Source organism: Misgurnus anguillicaudatus, chromosome 25 (genome assembly GCF_027580225.2).
Source record: "Misgurnus anguillicaudatus chromosome 25, ASM2758022v2, whole genome shotgun sequence".
NCBI lineage: Eukaryota > Metazoa > Chordata > Actinopteri > Cypriniformes > Cobitidae > Misgurnus > Misgurnus anguillicaudatus.
Window position 1 is genome coordinate 7,030,217 of NC_073361.2, and position 17,653 is coordinate 7,047,869.

The following is a 17,653-nucleotide window of genomic DNA, read 5'->3' on the forward strand; positions in this document are numbered from 1 at the left end:
TTCAAGTTAACTGAACATTACATTCGCAAGTCACAAGCATATTACAGCAGTTTACGATTAACTAAGAATAAGAGTCAACTTGATATTTGTTAGTATTCTGAAATAAGAGAGTCTTTATAACGTACGCAGCCTAGAAACGCGACCCCCAGGAGGCTGCAGCCTTCCGATTGAGAAACGATCCACGTGAGACTTCCAAAGCGCCTATCCATCTGGCGTGGCTGACTGCTGGCAATAGAGCCTCTTTAAAACAACTGCAGGCAGTGGTGGGATTCGAACCCACGCCCCCGGAGAGACTAGAGCCTAAATCCAGCGCCTTGGACCGCTCGGCCACGCTACCCTTTGGAGAAAGCTCTCTGGTGAGTTTCGGGGAGGGTGCAGCTCCACGGACAGCCTCAGTTGATTTCGAGGACCTCGTTGGCGGGAGAGAATCGTCTTTAAGGTCCTGCTGTGCTGAGTCATACTCCTGGAGATCCCAAATCCTACAGAGTTCTATCGTTTAGAAATTACATCTGACACAACGAATGAAGCCATGGGGTTTGCTTGAAATCAAAAATTAGGTGAGATTCCCAAAGCTCCCACAGAAATCTAAAGGAAGCGCTTCTGACAAACCAATTAACACGTGGGATGTTCTTGCATGCCAAAACCACTTTATTTTCCAGATTATCTTACAGAAATCTGATACAGTGCCCGACTGCTGGCAATTGAGCCTCTTTAAAATTGCTCCTGGCAGCGGTGGGATTCGAACCCACGCCCCCGAAGAGACTGGAGACTTAATCCAGCGCCTTAGACCGCTCGGCCACGCTACCACTTAAAGGGGTTGCTTTTGTTGCCCAGAGCTCGCATATGCAGGCTGCATCGAGCATCAAGCCAGCTTCATTCAAGTTAACTGAACATTACATTCACAAGTTACAGCGCCTTAGACCAGGGGTTTTCAAACCTGTCCTGGAGGACCACTAGTACTGCACAATTTGCATGTCTCCCTCATTAGACACACCTGGTTTAAATCTTCAGCTCATTAGTAGAGACTGCAAGACCTGAACTGGGTGTCTAAGGTAACTGAATGAGGTGTGTCACAAAAGGGAAACATGCAAAATGTGCAGTACTAATGGTCCTCCAGGACAGGTTTGAAAACCCCTGCCTTAAACCGCACGGCCACGCTACCACTTAAAGGGGTTGCTTTGGTTGTCCGGAGCTCACATATGCGGCTGCATCGAGCATCAAGGCAGCTTCATTCAAGTAAACTGAACATTACATTCGCAAGTCACAAGCATATTACAGCAGTTTACGATTAACTAAGAATAAGAGTCAACTTGATATTTGTTAGTATTCTGAAATAAAAAGAGTCTTTATAACGTACGCAGCCTTGAAACGCGACCCCCAGGAGGCTGCAGCCTTCCGATTGAGAAACGATCCACGTGAGACTTCCAAAGCGCCTATCCATCTGGCGTGGCTGACTGCTGGCAATAGAGCCTCTTTAAAACAACTGCTGGCAGCGGTGGGATTCGAACCCACGCCCCCGGAGAGACTGGAGCCTAAATCCAGCGCCTTGGACCGCTCGGGCACGCTACCCTTTGGAGAAAGCTCTCTGGTGAGTTTCGGGGAGGGTGCAGCTCCACGGACAGCCTCAGTTGATTTCGAGGACCTCGTTGGCGGGAGAGAATCGTCTTTAAGGTCCTGCTGTGCTGAGTCATACTCCTGGAGATCCCAAATCCTACAGAGTTCAATCGTTTAGAAATTACATCTGACACAACAAATGAAGCCATGGGGTTTGCTTGAAATCAAAAATTAGGTGAGATTCCCAAAGCTCCCACAGAAATGTAAAGGAAGCGCTTCTGACAAACCAATTAACTCGTGGGATGTTCTTGCATGCCAAAACCAGTTTATTTTCCAGATTATCTTACAGAAATCTGATACAGTGCCCGACTGCTGGCAATTGAGCCTCTTTAAAATTGCTCCTGGCAGCGGTGGGATTCGAACCCACGCCCCCGAAGAGACTGGAGCCTTAATCCAGCGCCTTAGACCGCTCGGCCACGCTACCACTTAAAGGGATTGCTTTTGTTGCACAGAGCTCGCATATGCAGGCTGCATCGAGCATCAAGCCAGCTTCATTCAAGTTAACAGAACATTACATTCACAAGTCACAGCGCCTTAGACCAGGGGTTTTCAAACCTGTCCTGGAGGACCACTAGTACTGCACAATTTGCATGTCTCCCTCATTAGACACACCTGGTTTAAATCTTCAGCTCATTAGACCTGAACTGGGTGTCTAAGGTAACTGAATGAGGTGTGTCACAAAAGGGAAACATGCAAAATGTGCAGTACTAGTGGTCCTCCAGGACAGGTTTGAAAACCCCTGCCTTAAACCGCACGGCCACGCTACCACTTAAAGGGGTTGCTTTGGTTGTCCGGAGCTCACATATGCGGCTGCATCGAGCATCAAGGCAGCTTCATTCAAGTTAACTGAACATTACATTCGCAAGTCACAAGCATATTACAGCAGTTTACGATTAACTAAGAATAAGAGTCAACTTGATATTTGTTAGTATTCTGAAATAAGAGAGTCTTTATAACGTACGCAGCCTAGAAACGCGACCCCCAGGAGGCTGCAGCCTTCCGATTGAGAAACGATCCACGTGAGACTTCCAAAGCGCCTATCCATCTGGCGTGGCTGACTGCTGGCAATAGAGCCTCTTTAAAACAACTGCTGGCAGCGGTGGGATTCGAACCCACGCCCCCGGAGAGACTGGAGCCTAAATCCAGCGCCTTGGACCGCTCGGCCACGCTACCCTTCGGAACAAAGCTCTCTGGTGAGTTTCGGGGAGGGTGCAGCTCCACGGACAGCCTCAGTTGATTTCGAGGACCTCGTTGGCGGGAGAGAATCGTCTTTAAGGTCCTGCTGTGCTGAGTCATACTCCTGGAGATCCCAAATCCTACAGAGTTCTATCGTTTAGAAATTACATCTGACACAACGAATGAAGCCATGGGGTTTGCTTGAAATCAAAAATTAGGTGAGATTCCCAAAGCTCCCACAGAAATCTAAAGGAAGCGCTTCTGACAAACCAATTAACACGTGGGATGTTCTTGCATGCCAAAACCACTTTATTTTCCAGATTATCTTACAGAAATCTGATACAGTGCCCGACTGCTGGCAATTGAGCCTCTTTAAAATTGCTCCTGGCAGCGGTGGGATTCGAACCCACGCCCCCGAAGAGACTGGAGCCTTAATCCAGCGCCTTAGACCGCTCGGCCACGCTACCACTTAAAGGGGTTGCTTTTGTTGCCCAGAGCTCGCATATGCAGGCTGCATCGAGCATCAAGCCAGCTTCATTCAAGTTAACTGAACATTACATTCACAAGTCACAGCGCCTTAGACCAGGGGTTTTCAAACCTGTCCTGGAGGACCACTAGTACTGCACAATTTGCATGTCTCCCTCATTAGACACACCTGGTTTAAATCTTCAGCTCATTAGTAGAGACTGCAAGACCTGAACTGGGTGTCTAAGGTAACTGAATGAGGTGTGTCACAAAAGGGAAACATGCAAAATGTGCAGTACTAGTGGTCCTCCAGGACAGGTTTGAAAACCCCTGCCTTAAACCGCACGGCCACGCTACCACTTAAAGGGGTTGCTTTGGTTGTCCGGAGCTCACATATGCGGCTGCATCGAGCATCAAGGCAGCTTCATTCAAGTTAACTGAACATTACATTCGCAAGTCACAAGCATATTACAGCAGTTTACGATTAACTAAGAATAAGAGTCAACTTGATATTTGTTAGTATTCTGAAATAAGAGAGTCTTTATAACGTACGCAGCCTAGAAACGCGACCCCCAGGAGGCTGCAGCCTTCCGATTGAGAAACGATCCACGTGAGACTTCCAAAGCGCCTATCCATCTGGCGTGGCTGACTGCTGGCAATAGAGCCTCTTTAAAACAACTGCTGGCAGCGGTGGGATTCGAACCCACGCCCCCGGAGAGACTGGAGCCTAAATCCAGCGCCTTGGACCGCTCGGCCACGCTACCCTTTGGAGAAAGCTCTCTGGTGAGTTTCGGGGAGGGTGCAGCTCCACGGACAGCCTCAGTTGATTTCGAGGACCTCGTTGGCGGGAGAGAATCGTCTTTAAGGTCCTGCTGTGCTGAGTCATACTCCTGGAGATCCCAAATCCTACAGAGTTCTATCGTTTAGAAATTACATCTGACACAACGAATGAAGCCATGGGGTTTGCTTGAAATCAAAAATTAGGTGAGATTCCCAAAGCTCCCACAGAAATCTAAAGGAAGCGCTTCTGACAAACCAATTAACACGTGGGATGTTCTTGCATGCCAAAACCACTTTATTTTCCAGATTATCTTACAGAAATCTGATACAGTGCCCGACTGCTGGCAATTGAGCCTCTTTAAAATTGCTCCTGGCAGCGGTGGGATTCGAACCCACGCCCCCGAAGAGACTGGAGCCTTAATCCAGCGCCTTAGACCGCTCGGCCACGCTACCACTTAAAGGGGTTGCTTTTGTTGCCCAGAGCTCGCATATGCAGGCTGCATCGAGCATCAAGCCAGCTTCATTCAAGTTAACTGAACATTACATTCACAAGTTACAGCGCCTTAGACCAGGGGTTTTCAAACCTGTCCTGGAGGACCACTAGTACTGCACAATTTGCATGTCTCCCTCATTAGACACACCTGGTTTAAATCTTCAGCTCATTAGTAGAGACTGCAAGACCTGAACTGGGTGTCTAAGGTAACTAAATGAGGTGTGTCACAAAGGGGAGGCGTGCAGGGTGTGCAGTGCTGGTGGTCCTCCAGGACAGGTTTGAAAACCCCTGCCTTAAACCGCACGGCCACGCTACCACTTAAAGGGGTTGCTTTGGTTGTCCGGAGCTCACATATGCGGCTGCATCGAGCATCAAGGCAGCTTCATTCAAGTTAACTGAACATTACATTCGCAAGTCACAAGCATATTACAGCAGTTTACGATTAACTAAGAATAAGAGTCAACTTGATATTTGTTAGTATTCTGAAATAAGAGAGTCTTTATAACGTACGCAGCCTAGAAACGCGACCCCCAGGAGGCTGCAGCCTTCCGATTGAGAAACGATCCACGTGAGACTTCCAAAGCGCCTATCCATCTGGCGTGGCTGACTGCTGGCAATAGAGCCTCTTTAAAACAACTGCTGGCAGCGGTGGGATTCGAACCCACGCCCCCGGAGAGACTGGAGCCTAAATCCAGCGCCTTGGACCGCTCGGCCACGCTACCCTTTGGAGAAAGCTCTCTGGTGAGTTTCGGGGAGGGTGCAGCTCCACGGACAGCCTCAGTTGATTTCGAGGACCTCGTTGGCGGGAGAGAATCGTCTTTAAGGTCCTGCTGTGCTGAGTCATACTCCTGGAGATCCCAAATCCTACAGAGTTCTATCGTTTAGAAATTACATCTGACACAACGAATGAAGCCATGGGGTTTGCTTGAAATCAAAAATTAGGTGAGATTCCCAAAGCTCCCACAGAAATCTAAAGGAAGCGCTTCTGACAAACCAATTAACACGTGGGATGTTCTTGCATGCCAAAACCACTTTATTTTCCAGATTATCTTACAGAAATCTGATACAGTGCCCGACTGCTGGCAATTGAGCCTCTTTAAAATTGCTCCTGGCAACGGTGGGATTCGAACCCACGCCCCCGAAGAGACTGGAGCCTTAATCCAGCGCCTTAGACCGCTCGGCCACGCTACCACTTAAAGGGGTTGCTTTTGTTGCCCAGAGCTCGCATATGCAGGCTGCATCGAGCATCAAGCCAGCTTCATTCAAGTTAACTGAACATTACATTCACAAGTTACAGCGCCTTAGACCAGGGGTTTTCAAACCTGTCCTGGAGGACCACTAGTACTGCACAATTTGCATGTCTCCCTCATTAGACACACCTGGTTTAAATCTTCAGCTCATTAGTAGAGACTGCAAGACCTGAACTGGGTGTCTAAGGTAACTGAATGAGGTGTGTCACAAAAGGGAAACATGCAAAATGTGCAGTACTAGTGGTCCTCCAGGACAGGTTTGAAAACCCCTGCCTTAAACCGCACGGCCACGCTACCACTTAAAGGGGTTGCTTTGGTTGTCCGGAGCTCACATATGCGGCTGCATCGAGCATCAAGGCAGCTTCATTCAAGTGAACTGAACATTACATTCGCAAGTCACAAGCATATTACAGCAGTTTACGATTAACTAAGAATAAGAGTCAACTTGATATTTGTTAGTATTCTGATATAAGAGAGTCTTTATAACGTACGCAGCCTAGAAAAGCGACCCCCAGGAGGCTGCAGCCTTCCGATTGAGAAACGATCCACGTGAGACTTCCAAAGCGCCTATCCATCTGGCGTGGCTGACTGCTGGCAATAGAGCCTCTTTAAAACAACTGCTGGCAGCGGTGGGATTCGAACCCACGCCCCCGGAGAGACTGGAGCCTAAATCCAGCGCCTTGGACCGCTCGGCCACGCTACCCTTTGGAGAAAGCTCTCTGGTGAGTTTCGGGGAGGGTGCAGCTCCACGGACAGCCTCAGTTGATTTCGAGGACCTCATTGGCGGGAGAGAATCGTCTTTAAGGTCCTGCTGTGCTCAGTCATACTCCTGGAGATCCCAAATCCTACAGAGTTCTATCGTTTAGAAATTACATCTGACACAACGAATAAAGCCATGGGGTTTGCTTGAAATCAAAAATTAGGTGAGATTCCCAAAGCTCCCACAGAAATCTAAAGGAAGCGCTTCTGACAAACCAATTAACACGTGGGATGTTCTTGCATGCCAAAACCACTTTATTTTCCAGATTATCTTACAGAAATCTGATACAGTGCCCGACTGCTGGCAATTGAGCCTCTTTAAAATTGCTCCTGGCAGCGGTGGGATTCGAACCCACGCCCGCGAAGAGACTGGAGCCTTAATCCAGCGCCTTAGACCGCTCGGCCACGCTACCACTTAAAGGGGTTGCTTTTGTTGCCCAGAGCTCGCATATGCAGGCTGCATCGAGCATCAAGCCAGCTTCATTCAAGTTAACTGAACATTACATTCACAAGTCACAGCGCCTTAGACCAGGGGTTTTCAAACCTGTCCTGGAGGACCACTAGTACTGCACAATTTGCATGTCTCCCTCATTAGACACACCTGGTTTAAATCTTCAGCTCATTAGTAGAGACTGCAAGACCTGAACTGGGTGTCTAAGGTAACTGAATGAGGTGTGTCACAAAAGGGAAACATGCAAAATGTGCAGTACTAGTGGTCCTCCAGGACAGGTTTGAAAACCCCTGCCTTAAACCGCACGGCCACGCTACCACTTAAAGGGGTTGCTTTGGTTGTCCGGAGCTCACATATGCGGCTGCATCGAGCATCAAGGCAGCTTCATTCAAGTTAACTGAACATTACATTCGCAAGTCACAAGCATATTACAGCAGTTTACGATTAACTAAGAATAAGAGTCAACTTGATATTTGTTAGTATTCTGAAATAAGAGAGTCTTTATAACGTACGCAGCCTAGAAACGCGACCCCCAGGAGGCTGCAGCCTTCCGATTGAGAAACGATCCACGTGAGACTTCCAAAGCGCCTATCCATCTGGCGTGGCTGACTGCTGGCAATAGAGCCTCTTTAAAACAACTGCTGGCAGCGGTGGGATTCGAACCCACGCCCCCGGAGAGACTGGAGCCTAAATCCAGCGCCTTGGACCGCTCGGCCACGCTACCCTTTGGAGAAAGCTCTCTGGTGAGTTTCGGGGAGGGTGCAGCTCCACGGACAGCCTCAGTTGATTTCGAGGACCTCGTTGGCGGGAGAGAATCGTCTTTAAGGTCCTGCTGTGCTGAGTCATACTCCTGGAGATCCCAAATCCTACAGAGTTCTATCGTTTAGAAATTACATCTGACACAACGAATGAAGCCATGGGGTTTGCTTGAAATCAAAAATTAGGTGAGATTCCCAAAGCTCCCACAGAAATCTAAAGGAAGCGCTTCTGACAAACCAATTAACACGTGGGATGTTCTTGCATGCCAAAACCACTTTATTTTCCAGATTATCTTACAGAAATCTGATACAGTGCCCGACTGCTGGCAATTGAGCCTCTTTAAAATTGCTCCTGGCAGCGGTGGGATTCGAACCCACGCCCCCGAAGAGACTGGAGCCTTAATCCAGCGCCTTAGACCGCTCGGCCACGCTACCACTTAAAGGGGTTGCTTTTGTTGCGCAGAGCTCGCATATGCAGGCTGCATCGAGCATCAAGCCAGCTTCATTCAAGTTAACAGAACATTACATTCACAAGTCACAGCGCCTTAGACCAGGGGTTTTCAAACCTGTCCTGGAGGACCGCTGGTGCTGCACAGTTTGCGTGTCTCCCTCATTAGACACACCTGGTTTAAATCTTCAGCTCATTAGTAGAGACTGCAAGACCTGAACTGGGTGTCTAAGGTAACTAAATGAGGTGTGTCACAAAAGGGAAACATGCAAAATGTGCAGTACTAGTGGTCCTCCAGGACAGGTTTGAAAACCCCTGCCTTAAACCGCACGGCCACGCTACCACTTAAAGGGGTTGCTTTGGTTGTCCGGAGCTCACATATGCGGCTGCATCGAGCATCAAGGCAGCTTCATTCAAGTTAACTGAACATTACATTCGCAAGTCACAAGCATATTACAGCAGTTTACGATTAACTAAGAATAAGAGTCAACTTGATATTTGTTAGTATTCTGAAATAAGAGAGTCTTTATAACGTACGCAGCCTAGAAACGCGACCCCCAGGAGGCTGCAGCCTTCCGATTGAGAAACGATCCACGTGAGACTTCCAAAGCGCCTATCCATCTGGCGTGGCTGACTGCTGGCAATAGAGCCTCTTTAAAACAACTGCAGGCAGCGGTGGGATTCGAACCCACGCCCCCGAAGAGACTGGAGCCTTAATCCAGCGCCTTAGACCGCTCGGCCACGCTACCACTTAAAGGGATTGCTTTTGTTGCGCAGAGCTCGCATATGCAGGCTGCATCGAGCATCAAGCCAGCTTCATTCAAGTTAACAGAACATTACATTCACAAGTCACAGCGCCTTAGACCAGGGGTTTTCAAACCTGTCCTGGAGGACCACTAGTACTGCACAATTTGCATGTCTCCCTCATTAGACACACCTGGTTTAAATCTTCAGCTCATTAGTAGAGACTGCAAGACCTGAACTGGGTGTCTAAGGTAACTAAATGAGGTGTGTCACAGAGGGGAGGCGTGCGGGGTGTGCAGTGCTGGTGGTCCTCCAGGACAGGTTTGAAAACCCCTGCCTTAAACCGCACGGCCACGCTACCACTTAAAGGGGTTGCTTTGGTTGTCCGGAGCTCACATATGCGGCTGCATCGAGCATCAAGATAGCTTCATTCAAGTTAACTGAACATTACATTCGCAAGTCACAAGCATATTACAGCAGTTTACGATTAACTAAGAATAAGAGTCAACTTGATATTTGTTAGTATTCTGAAATAAGAGAGTCTTTATAACGTACGCAGCCTAGAAACGCGACCCCCAGGAGGCTGCAGCCTTCCGATTGAGAAACGATCCACGTGAGACTTCCAAAGCGCCTATCCATCTGGCGTGGCTGACTGCTGGCAATAGAGCCTCTTTAAAACAACTGCTGGCAGCGGTGGGATTCGAACCCACGCCCCCGGAGAGACTGGAGCCTAAATCCAGCGCCTTGGACCGCTCGGCCACGCTACCCTTTGGAGAAAGCTCTCTGGTGAGTTTCGGGGAGGGTGCAGCTCCACGGACAGCCTCAGTTGATTTCGAGGACCTCGTTGGCGGGAGAGAATCGTCTTTAAGGTCCTGCTGTGCTGAGTCATACTCCTGGAGATCCCAAATCCTACAGAGTTCTATCGTTTAGAAATTACATCTGACACAACGAATGAAGCCATGGGGTTTGCTTGAAATCAAAAATTAGGTGAGATTCCCAAAGCTCCCACAGAAATCTAAAGGAAGCGCTTCTGACAAACCAATTAACACGTGGGATGTTCTTGCATGACAAAACCACTTTATTTTCCAGATTATCTTACAAAAATCTGATACAGTGCCCGACTGCTGGCAATTGAGCCTCTTTAAAATTGCTCCTGGCAGCGGTGGGATTCGAACCCTCGCCCCCGAAGAGACTGGAGCCTTAATCCAGCGCCTTAGACCGCTCGGCCACGCTACCACTTAAAGGGGTTGCTTTTGTTGCCCAGAGTTCGCATATGCAGGCTGCATCGAGCATCAAGCCAGCTTCATTCAAGTTAACTGAACATTACATTCACAAGTTACAGCACCTTAGACCAGGGGTTTTCAAACCTGTCCTGGAGGACCACTAGTACTGCACAATTTGCATGTCTCCCTCATTAGACACACCTGGTTTAAATCTTCAGCTCATTAGTAGAGACTGCAAGACCTGAACTGGGTGTCTAAGGTAACTGAATGAGGTGTGTCACAAAAGGGAAACATGCAAAATGTGCAGTACTAGTGGTCCTCCAGGACAGGTTTGAAAACCCCTGCCTTAAACCGCACGGCCACGCTACCACTTAAAGGGGTTGCTTTGGTTGTCCGGAGCTCACATATGCGGCTGCATCGAGCATCAAGATAGCTTCATTCAAGTTAACTGAACATTACATTCGCAAGTCACAAGCATATTACAGCAGTTTACGATTAACTAAGAATAAGAGTCAACTTGATATTTGTTAGTATTCTGAAATAAGAGAGTCTTTATAACGTACGCAGCCTAGAAACGCGACCCCCAGGAGGCTGCAGCCTTCCGATTGAGAAACGATCCACGTGAGACTTCCAAAGCGCCTATCCATCTGGCGTGGCTGACTGCTGGCAATAGAGCCTCTTTAAAACAACTGCTGGCAGCGGTGGGATTCGAACCCACGCCCCCGGAGAGACTGGAGCCTAAATCCAGCGCCTTGGACCGCTCGGCCACGCTACCCTTTGGAGAAAGCTCTCTGGTGATTTTCGGGGAGGGTGCAGCTCCACGGACAGCCTCAGTTGATTTCGAGGACCTCGTTGGCGGGAGAGAATCGTCTTTAAGGTCCTGCTGTGCTGAGTCATACTCCTGGAGATCCCAAATCCTACAGAGTTCTATCGTTTAGAAATTACATCTGACACAACGAATGAAGCCATGGGGTTTGCTTGAAATCAAAAATTAGGTGAGATTCCCAAAGCTCCCACAGAAATCTAAAGGAAGCGCTTCTGACAAACCAATTAACACGTGGGATGTTCTTGCATGACAAAACCACTTTATTTTCCAGATTATCTTACAAAAATCTGATACAGTGCCCGACTGCTGGCAATTGAGCCTCTTTAAAATTGCTCCTGGCAGCGGTGGGATTCGAACCCACGCCCCCGAAGAGACTGGAGCCTTAATCCAGCGCCTTAGACCGCTCGGCCACGCTACCACTTACAGGGGTTGCTTTTGTTGCCCAGAGTTCGCATATGCAGGCTGCATCGAGCATCAAGCCAGCTTCATTCAAGTTAACTGAACATTACATTCACAAGTTACAGCACCTTAGACCAGGGGTTTTCAAACCTGTCCTGGAGGACCACTAGTACTGCACAATTTGCATGTCTCCCTCATTAGACACACCTGGTTTAAATCTTCAGCTCATTAGTAGAGACTGCAAGACCTGAACTGGGTGTCTATGGTAACTGAATGAGGTGTGTCACAAAAGGGAAACATGCAAAATGTGCAGTACTAGTGGTCCTCCAGGACAGGTTTGAAAACCCCTGCCTTAAACCGCAAGGCCACGCTACCACTTAAAGGGGTTGCTTTGGTTGTCCGGAGCTCACATATGCGGCTGCATCGAGCATCAAGGCAGCTTCATTCAAGTTAACTGAACATTACATTCGCAAGTCACAAGCATATTACAGCAGTTTACGATTAACTAAGAATAAGAGTCAACTTGATATTTGTTAGTATTCTGAAATAAAAAGAGTCTTTATAACGTACGCAGCCTAGAAACGCGACCCCCAGGAGGCTGCAGCCTTCCGATTGAGAAACGATCCACGTGAGACTTCCAAAGCGCCTATCCATCTGGCGTGGCTGACTGCTGGCAATAGAGCCTCTTTAAAACAACTGCTGGCAGCGGTGGGATTCGAACCCACGCCCCCGGAGAGACTGGAGCCTAAATCCAGCGCCTTGGACCGCTCGGCCACGCTACCCTTTGGAGAAAGCTCTCTGGTGAGTTTCGGGGAGGGTGCAGCTCCACGGACAGCCTCAGTTGATTTCGAGGACCTCGTTGGCGGGAGAGAATCGTCTTTAAGGTCCTGCTGTGCTGAGTCATACTCCTGGAGATCCCAAATCCTACAGAGTTCTATCGTTTAGAAATTACATCTGACACAACGAATGAAGCCATGGGGTTTGCTTGAAATCAAAAATTAGGTGAGATTCCCAAAGCTCCCACAGAAATCTAAAGGAAGCGCTTCTGACAAACCAATTAACACGTGGGATGTTCTTGCATGCCAAAACCACTTTATTTTCCAGATTATCTTACAGAAATCTGATACAGTGCCCGACTGCTGGCAATTGAGCCTCTTTAAAATTGCTCCTGGCAGCGGTGTGATTCGAACCCACGCCCCCGAAGAGACTGGAGCCTTAATCCAGCGCCTTAGACCGCTCGGCCACGCTACCACTTAAAGGGATTGCTTTTGTTGCGCAGAGCTCGCATATGCAGGCTGCATCGAGCATCAAGCCAGCTTCATTCAAGTTAACTGAACATTACATTCACAAGTCACAGCGCCTTAGACCAGGGGTTTTCAAACCTGTCCTGGAGGACCACTAGTACTGCACAATTTGCATGTCTCCCTCATTAGACACACCTGGTTTAAATCTTCAGCTCATTAGTAGAGACTGCAAGACCTGAACTGGGTGTCTAAGGTAACTGAATGAGGTGTGTCACAAAAGGGAAACATGCAAAATGTGCAGTACTAGTGGTCCTCCAGGACAGGTTTGAAAACCCCTGCCTTAAACCGCACGGCCACGCTACCACTTAAAGGGGTTGCTTTGGTTGTCCGGAGCTCACATATGCGGCTGCATCGAGCATCAAGGCAGCTTCATTCAAGTTAACTGAACATTACATTCGCAAGTCACAAGCATATTACAGCAGTTTACGATTAACTAAGAATAAGAGTCAACTTGATATTTGTTAGTATTCTGAAATAAAAAGAGTCTTTATAACGTACGCAGCCTAGAAACGCGACCCCCAGGAGGCTGCAGCCTTCCGATTGAGAAACGATCCACGTGAGACTTCCAAAGCGCCTATCCATCTGGCGTGGCTGACTGCTGGCAATAGAGCCTCTTTAAAACAACTGCTGGCAGCGGTGGGATTCGAACCAACGCCCCCGGAGAGACTGGAGCCTAAATCGAGCGCCTTGGACCGCTCGGCCACGCTACCCTTTGGAGAAAGCTCTCTGGTGAGTTTCGGGGAGGGTGCAGCTCCACGGACAGCCTCAGTTGATTTCGAGGACCTCGTTGGCGGGAGAGAATCGTCTTTAAGGTCCTGCTGTGCTGAGTCATACTCCTGGAGATCCCAAATCCTACAGAGTTCAATCGTTTAGAAATTACATCTGACACAACGAATGAAGCCATGGGGTTTGCTTGAAATCAAAAATTAGGTGAGATTCCCAAAGCTCCCACAGAAATGTAAAGGAAGTGCTTCTGACAAACCAATTAACTCGTGGGATCTTCTTGCATGCCAAAACCACTTTATTTTCCAGATTATCTTACAGAAATCTGATACAGTGCCCGACTGCTGGCAATTGAGCCTCTTTAAAATTGCTCCTGGCAGCGGTGGGATTCGAACCCACGCCCCCGAAGAGACTGGAGCCTTAATCCAGCGCCTTAGACCGCTCGGCCACGCTACCACTTAAAGGGATTGCTTTTGTTGCGCAGAGCTCGCATATGCAGGCTGCATCGAGCATCAAGCCAGCTTCATTCAAGTTAACTGAACATTACATTCACAAGTCACAGCGCCTTAGACCAGGGGTTTTCAAACCTGTCCTGGAGGACCACTAGTACTGCACAATTTGCATGTCTCCCTCATTAGACACACCTGGTTTAAATCTTCAGCTCATTAGTAGAGACTGCAAGACCTGAACTGGGTGTCTAAGGTAACTGAATGAGGTGTGTCACAAAAGGGAAACATGCAAAATGTGCAGTACTAGTGGTCCTCCAGGACAGGTTTGAAAACCCCTGCCTTAAACCGCACGGCCACGCTACCACTTAAAGGGGTTGCTTTGGTTGTCCGGAGCTCACATATGCGGCTGCATCGAGCATCAAGGCAGCTTCATTCAAGTTAACTGAACATTACATTCGCAAGTCACAAGCATATTACAGCAGTTTACGATTAACTAAGATCAAGAGTCAACTTGATATTTGTTAGTATTCTGAAATAAAAGGAGTCTTTATAACGTACGCAGCCTAGAAACGCGACCCCCAGGAGGCTGCAGCCTTCCGATTGAGAAACGATCCACGTGAGACTTCCAAAGCGCCTATCCATCTGGCGTGGCTGACTGCTGGCAATAGAGCCTCTTTAAAACAACTGCTGGCAGCGGTGGGATTCGAACCCACGCCCCCGGAGAGACTGGAGCCTAAATCCAGCGCCTTGGACCGCTCGGCCACGCTACCCTTTGGAGAAAGCTCTCTGGTGAGTTTCGGGGAGGGTGCAGCTCCACGGACAGCCTCAGTTGATTTCGAGGACCTCGTTGGCGGGAGAGAATCGTCTTTAAGGTCCTGCTGTGCTGAGTCATACTCCTGGAGATCCCAAATCCTACAGAGTTCAATCGTTTAGAAATTACATCTGACACAACGAATGAAGCCATGGGGTTTGCTTGAAATCAAAAATTAGGTGAGATTCCCAAAGCTCCCACAGAAATCTAAAGGAAGCGCTTCTGACAAACCAATTAACACGTGGGATGTTCTTGCATGCCAAAACCACTTTATTTTCCAGATTATCTTACAAAAATCTGATACAGTGCCCGACTGCTGGCAATTGAGCCTCTTTAAAATTGCTCCTGGCAGCGGTGGGATTCGAACCCACGCCCCCGAAGAGACTGGAGCCTTAATCCAGCGCCTTAGACCGCTCGGCCACGCTACCACTTAAAGGGGTTGCTTTTGTTGCCCAGAGCTCGCATATGCAGGCTGCATCGAGCATCAAGCCAGCTTCATTCAAGTTAACTGAACATTACATTCACAAGTTACAGCGCCTTAGACCAGGGGTTTTCAAACCTGTCCTGGAGGACCACTAGTACTGCACAATTTGCATGTCTCCCTCATTAGACACACCTGGTTTAAATCTTCAGCTCATTAGTAGAGACTGCAAGACCTGAACTGGGTGTCTAAGGTAACTGAATGAGGTGTGTCACAAAAGGGAAACATGCAAAATGTGCAGTACTAATGGTCCTCCAGGACAGGTTTGAAAACCCCTGCCTTAAACCGCACGGCCACGCTACCACTTAAAGGGGTTGCTTTGGTTGTCCGGAGCTCACATATGCGGCTGCATCGAGCATCAAGGCAGCTTCATTCAAGTTAACTGAACATTACATTCGCAAGTCACAAGCATATTACAGCAGTTTACGATTAACTAAGAATAAGAGTCAACTTGATATTTGTTAGTATTCTGAAATAAAAAGAGTCTTTATAACGTACGCAGCCTAGAAACGCGACCCCCAGGAGGCTGCAGCCTTCCGATTGAGAAACGATCCACGTGAGACTTCCAAAGCGCCTATCCATCTGGCGTGGCTGACTGCTGGCAATAGAGCCTCTTTAAAACAACTGCTGGCAGCGGTGGGATTCGAACCCACGCCCCCGGAGAGACTGGAGCCTAAATCCAGCGCCTTGGACCGCTCGGCCACGCTACCCTTTGGAGAAAGCTCTCTGGTGAGTTTCGTGGAGGGTGCAGCTCCACGGACAGCCTCAGTTGATTTCGAGGACCTCGTTGGCGGGAGAGAATCGTCTTTAAGGTCCTGCTGTGCTGAGTCATACTCCTGGAGATCCCAAATCCTACAGAGTTCAATCGTTTAGAAATTACATCTGACACAACGAATGAAGCCATGGGGTTTGCTTGAAATCAAAAATTAGGTGAGATTCCCAAAGCTCCCACAGAAATGTAAAGGAAGCGCTTCTGACAAAACAATTAACTCGTGGGATGTTCTTCCATGCCAAAACCACTTTATTTTCCAGATTATCTTACAGAAATCTGATACAGTGCCCGACTGCTGGCAATTGAGCCTCTTTAAAATTGCTCCTGGCAGCGGTGGGATTCGAACCCACGCCCCCGAAGAGACTGGAGCCTTAATCCAGCGCCTTAGACCGCTCGGCCACGCTACCACTTAAAGGGATTGCTTTTGTTGCGCAGAGCTCGCATATGCAGGCTGCATCGAGCATCAAGCCAGCTTCATTCAAGTTAACAGAACATTACATTCACAAGTCACAGCGCCTTAGACCAGGGGTTTTCAAACCTGTCCTGGAGGACCACTAGTACTGCACAATTTGCATGTCTCCCTCATTAGACACACCTGGTTTAAATCTTCAGCTCATTAGTAGAGACTGCAAGACCTGAACTGGGTGTCTAAGGTAACTGAATGAGGTGTGTCACAAAAGGGAAACATGCAAAATGTGCAGTACTAGTGGTCCTCCAGGACAGGTTTGAAAACCCCTGCCTTAAACCGCACGGCCACGCTACCACTTAAAGGGGTTGCTTTGGTTGTCCGGAGCTCACATATGCGGCTGCATCGAGCATCAAGGCAGCTTCATTCAAGTTAACTGAACATTACATTCGCAAGTCACAAGCATATTACAGCAGTTTACGATTAACTAAGAATAAGAGTCAACTTGATATTTGTTAGTATTCTGAAATAAGAGAGTCTTTATAACGTACGCAGCCTAGAAACGCGACCCCCAGGAGGCTGCAGCCTTCCGATTGAGAAACGATCCACGTGAGACTTCCAAAGCGCCTATCCATCTGGCGTGGCTGACTGCTGGCAATAGAGCCTCTTTAAAACAACTGCAGGCAGCGGTGGGATTCGAACCCACGCCCCCGAAGAGACTGGAGCCTTAATCCAGCGCCTTAGACCGCTCGGCCACGCTACCACTTAAAGGGATTGCTTTTGTTGCGCAGAGCTCGCATATGCAGGCTGCATCGAGCATCAAGCCAGCTTCATTCAAGTTAACAGAACATTACATTCACAAGTCACAGCGCCTTAGACCAGGGGTTTTCAAACCTGTCCTGGAGGACCACTAGTACTGCACAATTTGCATGTCTCCCTCATTAGACACACCTGGTTTAAATCTTCAGCTCATTAGTAGAGACTGCAAGACCTGAACTGGGTGTCTAAGGTAACTGAATGAGGTGTGTCACAAAAGGGAAACATGCAAAATGTGCAGTACTAGTGGTCCTCCAGGACAGGTTTGAAAACCCCTGCCTTAAACCGCACGGCCACGCTACCACTTAAAGGGGTTGCTTTGGTTGTCCGGAGCTCACATATGCGGCTGCATCGAGCATCAAGATAGCTTCATTCAAGTTAACTGAACATTACATTCGCAAGTCACAAGCATATTACAGCAGTTTACGATTAACTAAGAATAAGAGTCAACTTGATATTTGTTAGTATTCTGAAATAAGAGAGTCTTTATAACGTACGCAGCCTA

General features: G+C 48.4%; 27 non-coding genes across 27 annotated transcripts; all 27 read right to left on the reverse strand.

Annotated features, from left to right (window-relative positions):
- Nucleotides 1–255: 255 nt before the first annotated feature.
- trnal-uag (transfer RNA leucine (anticodon UAG)) lies at nt 256–337 on the reverse strand. Its single transcript has one exon. It is a non-coding gene; the product is annotated as a tRNA-Leu (tRNA).
- Nucleotides 338–724: 387 nt separating this feature from the next.
- Nucleotides 725–806, reverse strand: trnal-aag (transfer RNA leucine (anticodon AAG)). The gene has a single exon. It is a non-coding gene; the product is annotated as a tRNA-Leu (tRNA).
- Nucleotides 807–1,487: 681 nt separating this feature from the next.
- Nucleotides 1,488–1,569, reverse strand: trnal-uag (transfer RNA leucine (anticodon UAG)). Its single transcript has one exon. It is a non-coding gene; the product is annotated as a tRNA-Leu (tRNA).
- A 387-nt stretch (nt 1,570–1,956) lies between these two features.
- Nucleotides 1,957–2,038, reverse strand: trnal-aag (transfer RNA leucine (anticodon AAG)). Its single transcript has one exon. It is a non-coding gene; the product is annotated as a tRNA-Leu (tRNA).
- Nucleotides 2,039–2,705: 667 nt separating this feature from the next.
- trnal-uag (transfer RNA leucine (anticodon UAG)) lies at nt 2,706–2,787 on the reverse strand. Its single transcript has one exon. It is a non-coding gene; the product is annotated as a tRNA-Leu (tRNA).
- Nucleotides 2,788–3,175: 388 nt separating this feature from the next.
- On the reverse strand, nt 3,176–3,257 carry trnal-aag (transfer RNA leucine (anticodon AAG)). Its single transcript has one exon. It is a non-coding gene; the product is annotated as a tRNA-Leu (tRNA).
- Nucleotides 3,258–3,937: 680 nt separating this feature from the next.
- trnal-uag (transfer RNA leucine (anticodon UAG)) lies at nt 3,938–4,019 on the reverse strand. Its single transcript has one exon. It is a non-coding gene; the product is annotated as a tRNA-Leu (tRNA).
- Nucleotides 4,020–4,406: 387 nt separating this feature from the next.
- Nucleotides 4,407–4,488, reverse strand: trnal-aag (transfer RNA leucine (anticodon AAG)). The gene has a single exon. It is a non-coding gene; the product is annotated as a tRNA-Leu (tRNA).
- A 680-nt stretch (nt 4,489–5,168) lies between these two features.
- Nucleotides 5,169–5,250, reverse strand: trnal-uag (transfer RNA leucine (anticodon UAG)). Its single transcript has one exon. It is a non-coding gene; the product is annotated as a tRNA-Leu (tRNA).
- Nucleotides 5,251–5,637: 387 nt separating this feature from the next.
- On the reverse strand, nt 5,638–5,719 carry trnal-aag (transfer RNA leucine (anticodon AAG)). Its single transcript has one exon. It is a non-coding gene; the product is annotated as a tRNA-Leu (tRNA).
- A 680-nt stretch (nt 5,720–6,399) lies between these two features.
- On the reverse strand, nt 6,400–6,481 carry trnal-uag (transfer RNA leucine (anticodon UAG)). The gene has a single exon. It is a non-coding gene; the product is annotated as a tRNA-Leu (tRNA).
- Nucleotides 6,482–6,868: 387 nt separating this feature from the next.
- trnal-aag (transfer RNA leucine (anticodon AAG)) lies at nt 6,869–6,950 on the reverse strand. The gene has a single exon. It is a non-coding gene; the product is annotated as a tRNA-Leu (tRNA).
- A 680-nt stretch (nt 6,951–7,630) lies between these two features.
- Nucleotides 7,631–7,712, reverse strand: trnal-uag (transfer RNA leucine (anticodon UAG)). Its single transcript has one exon. It is a non-coding gene; the product is annotated as a tRNA-Leu (tRNA).
- A 387-nt stretch (nt 7,713–8,099) lies between these two features.
- On the reverse strand, nt 8,100–8,181 carry trnal-aag (transfer RNA leucine (anticodon AAG)). Its single transcript has one exon. It is a non-coding gene; the product is annotated as a tRNA-Leu (tRNA).
- Nucleotides 8,182–8,861: 680 nt separating this feature from the next.
- trnal-aag (transfer RNA leucine (anticodon AAG)) lies at nt 8,862–8,943 on the reverse strand. Its single transcript has one exon. It is a non-coding gene; the product is annotated as a tRNA-Leu (tRNA).
- Nucleotides 8,944–9,623: 680 nt separating this feature from the next.
- Nucleotides 9,624–9,705, reverse strand: trnal-uag (transfer RNA leucine (anticodon UAG)). Its single transcript has one exon. It is a non-coding gene; the product is annotated as a tRNA-Leu (tRNA).
- A 387-nt stretch (nt 9,706–10,092) lies between these two features.
- trnal-aag (transfer RNA leucine (anticodon AAG)) lies at nt 10,093–10,174 on the reverse strand. Its single transcript has one exon. It is a non-coding gene; the product is annotated as a tRNA-Leu (tRNA).
- A 680-nt stretch (nt 10,175–10,854) lies between these two features.
- On the reverse strand, nt 10,855–10,936 carry trnal-uag (transfer RNA leucine (anticodon UAG)). Its single transcript has one exon. It is a non-coding gene; the product is annotated as a tRNA-Leu (tRNA).
- Nucleotides 10,937–11,323: 387 nt separating this feature from the next.
- trnal-aag (transfer RNA leucine (anticodon AAG)) lies at nt 11,324–11,405 on the reverse strand. The gene has a single exon. It is a non-coding gene; the product is annotated as a tRNA-Leu (tRNA).
- Nucleotides 11,406–12,086: 681 nt separating this feature from the next.
- Nucleotides 12,087–12,168, reverse strand: trnal-uag (transfer RNA leucine (anticodon UAG)). Its single transcript has one exon. It is a non-coding gene; the product is annotated as a tRNA-Leu (tRNA).
- A 387-nt stretch (nt 12,169–12,555) lies between these two features.
- Nucleotides 12,556–12,637, reverse strand: trnal-aag (transfer RNA leucine (anticodon AAG)). Its single transcript has one exon. It is a non-coding gene; the product is annotated as a tRNA-Leu (tRNA).
- A 1,150-nt stretch (nt 12,638–13,787) lies between these two features.
- On the reverse strand, nt 13,788–13,869 carry trnal-aag (transfer RNA leucine (anticodon AAG)). The gene has a single exon. It is a non-coding gene; the product is annotated as a tRNA-Leu (tRNA).
- Nucleotides 13,870–14,550: 681 nt separating this feature from the next.
- On the reverse strand, nt 14,551–14,632 carry trnal-uag (transfer RNA leucine (anticodon UAG)). The gene has a single exon. It is a non-coding gene; the product is annotated as a tRNA-Leu (tRNA).
- A 387-nt stretch (nt 14,633–15,019) lies between these two features.
- trnal-aag (transfer RNA leucine (anticodon AAG)) lies at nt 15,020–15,101 on the reverse strand. The gene has a single exon. It is a non-coding gene; the product is annotated as a tRNA-Leu (tRNA).
- A 681-nt stretch (nt 15,102–15,782) lies between these two features.
- On the reverse strand, nt 15,783–15,864 carry trnal-uag (transfer RNA leucine (anticodon UAG)). Its single transcript has one exon. It is a non-coding gene; the product is annotated as a tRNA-Leu (tRNA).
- Nucleotides 15,865–16,251: 387 nt separating this feature from the next.
- trnal-aag (transfer RNA leucine (anticodon AAG)) lies at nt 16,252–16,333 on the reverse strand. The gene has a single exon. It is a non-coding gene; the product is annotated as a tRNA-Leu (tRNA).
- A 680-nt stretch (nt 16,334–17,013) lies between these two features.
- On the reverse strand, nt 17,014–17,095 carry trnal-aag (transfer RNA leucine (anticodon AAG)). Its single transcript has one exon. It is a non-coding gene; the product is annotated as a tRNA-Leu (tRNA).
- Between the last annotated feature and the right edge of the window lie 558 nt (nt 17,096–17,653).